This window comes from Otolemur garnettii, unplaced genomic scaffold (assembly GCF_000181295.1).
Source record: "Otolemur garnettii isolate 467f Iridium unplaced genomic scaffold, OtoGar3 scaffold00055, whole genome shotgun sequence".
NCBI classification, from domain to species: domain Eukaryota; kingdom Metazoa; phylum Chordata; class Mammalia; order Primates; family Galagidae; genus Otolemur; species Otolemur garnettii.
This window is the reverse complement of record NW_003852450.1, coordinates 3,038,826-3,042,176: the sequence shown is the minus strand read 5'-3', so window position 1 is coordinate 3,042,176 and position 3,351 is coordinate 3,038,826.

Here is a 3,351-nt window from a genome sequence, read left to right as displayed (position 1 = left end):
ACATATTGCTCAACTCCCTTGTTTTGAAATAAATGCCCAAGGTCACACAGCAAGTTGGTGACTTAGTCATCCTTTTAGCTCAACTTTCAGTCCTTTGGTGTTCTACAACTGAATAGTCTGACAACTATTTCAAAGATGGTGGCAACATCAGCCAGTGATGGTAGGGATTACATATAAAACTTTGGGAAAGAACTTTCTAGGGGACAGTATGCAAGTACCTCCTAAATATTTGCTAATGGAACCATGTGATAGATAGGAACATTAATTGCTGGCTAGACTCCAGCCAGAAGATTGATATCCAGAGGAAGAGCTAGACAGGTAACTGGACCTATGGTTGAGCCTATAGGGTCCATTACCCCTCCAGACAAGAGTTGGCTGTGGTGAAGATCTGCCTGGGGTTGGAAAGCTGTCCCATCCTACTAAAGATGATTCACCAGAGCAACTTAATCATCTATGGGTCAGAAGCTTAGGTTCATGGGAGTAGGGTGGGGGCTAAGGGAAACAGAGTCTGAGTAATGCTTTACAGTGGGTGTAGAGACTTATTCTAGTAGTAAGCAGACTGTTGATTAAAGTATATGACACAAGTAATTGCTGGAGATCCTAAACCAGCTATCGCTTAGAATTACAAAGATCTATCTAACGTCAGACAAAAAGCCCAGTTTCAGCTCTGCAACAGAGGCCTTTGAAAAGTCTCCAGGAGTAATTGGCACTTAATCAATGCAATCATTATTACAGCACATGGCTTCTGTAGCTCCAGGTCTCCTTGCAACCACTGAACTGCAAAAAGAGAGAATATGTCTGTATAATTTTAACACCAACAACATTTGATTTACAATCCCACACTAGGTAGGAGTGGAAATATTTTCACATTTATATATTTGGGAAATACAGGTTCACTGTCAATAAGAATTCAGTCTTGCATTATGATGTAAAAAGTAATGGACATTTTCCCTTTCCAGAGGCCTAATCAGTATTAATTTTGATACATAGGAAAGTAAAATCTACATCAGTATTTGCTTTTCATTTAATAGTCTTCTAAACCCTCTGTGGAAGATATGCAACTAATATGTACCCATAATAATTAATGAAAATAATAAAAAATAAAGTAAACCCATGAAACAATGGGAGGAGCATGACTGTTATGGAAGGAGCACAGGCTGCGTATGATTGAGGAACAAAGAAGTGTTGATTTTGCTCGTGGTTTTGCTTCATAAAGAGTTACCATCGGGCATCAAACTGGGTATTTAAAGGAGAATATAGGTCCCTTGGAGAGTAGACTCTATTTTTAGGTCTATATTCTCTCTCCTTTTCCCAGCAGGAGTTTGCAGTTAACTTTCACCAACCTTTAAAAAGCAACTGGAAAGAATAAAAGGCTCAGGTGCCCCTCTCGGCAACTCACAGAAGTCTTTCATGCACGATGGATGAAAGGAATTGGGGAGAAAGAAAAAAAATCCTAGAATTTAAGGAACCATAAAATGTTTTCTGAGATGATGGCAGTCTATTTCACTGTTTTCCAAAGGGTACTCCTAAATTACCTACTTTGGAATAAACTGCAGTGTTGACAATGTAGATTGTCGGGCCTTAAATTAAATCTGAATCAGAATTGATGAAACTGGGACCCTGGAATCTACATTGTTAGCAAGTGTCTCCAGGGATTCCTGTATACCATGTCTGACAGTTGAGTTTGTGAACTTGCCACTCTGCACTTGTGTTGGCAGTCTTGTACAAACAACTGGGTCGGTTTTCGTAACTTTGGTATATCGCTGTCTCACAGCTGTGTTCGTGTCAACGTGTGGCAGTGTCTTGCTGAGTGGCGTTCACTGTTATTGTATGTTTTTATGTGCCATCATAAGAATGGTGGAGATTGAATCAGAGCAACAAACAAACATTAACTTATTTGGTAAACTTGGCCAGAGTGGAAATGAAATCAGGGATATGTTAGTCCAAGTTTATGAAGATAATGCTATAAAGAAAACAGCAGTGTATAAAGAGATTAAACATTTTTCTGAGGGGAGAGAAAGCATCACCAATGAGAGGTGAGGGAGGCCAGTAACAAGCAGAACTGATGAAAACATTGCAAAAATTCAGTGAATTCTGTGGCAAAATCGTTGGCTGACTGTGAGAAGCATAGCAGACCAAGTAAACATCAATAGAGACAGTTAGGAAAATCTTAACTAAAAGTCTTGGCATGAGAAAGTGTGTGCAAAAATGGTCCCCAAGGAGCTCACTGGTGAACAAAAGCAAAGGGGAGTCAAAGTTTACCAAAACCTTTTGGAGAGGCAAGATGATATTATGGGCCATGATATCACTGGTGACGAAACATGAGTGTACCAATACAACCCTGAAATGAAGTGTCAAAATGAACAATGGAAATCAGCCAATTCTCTACAACTCAAACAGTTCTGTCCCGCCAAATCAAGAGTCAAAACCTTTTGTGATATCCGAGGGATTATTCATTATGAATTTGTACCAACTGGGCAGTTAACCAAGCTTACTATTTGAAAGTGCTGAAAAAGTTGTGTGAAAAGTAAGATGAAAACCACCCAAACTTTTTGCCAACCACTCATGGCTCTTGCATCATGACAATGCACCAGCTCACATGACACTATCTATGAGGGAGTTTTTCACTAGAACACAAATAACTGTACTGTAACACCCTCCTTTTTTTTTTTTCATTTTTTTGAGACAGAGTCTCACTATGTTGCCCTCAGTAGAGTGTTGTGGCATCATAGCTCACAGCAACCTCAGACTCTTGGGCTTAAGCGATTCTCTTGCCTCAGCCTCCCAAGTAGCAGGGACTACAGGCAGCACCCACCACAATGCCTGGCTATTTTTTTGTTGTTGTTGTCATTGTTGTTTAGCAGGCCCAGGCCGAGTTGAAACCCACTAGCCCTGGTGCATGTGGCCAGCACCCTAACCACTGAGCTACAGGTGCCAAGATGTAACACTTAATCACCTGATCTGGCCGCCACTGATATTTTTCTTTACCTGAAGATAAAGGAAATATTGAAAGGAAGGCATTTTGATGACATTCAGGACATCAAGGGTAATACAGTGAAACCGCTGATGGCCATTCCAGAAAAAGAGTTCCAATTTTGCTTTAAAGGGTGGACTAGGTGCTGACAACAGTGCATAGCTTCCGAAGAAGATACTTAGAAAGTGACTGTAATGATATTCAGTAGCGAGGGATATAGCACTTTTTAAAGGATGAGCCTGTGAACTTATTCATCAGGCCTAACACTTTAAAATGAATTCTACTTATCTATCTTTCCTACATCTAAACATTACTATGCTCCAAGGCTCAGTCTCTTCTCATCAATAGTTCTCTTTTGTTAATCAAATCAAGTCTCA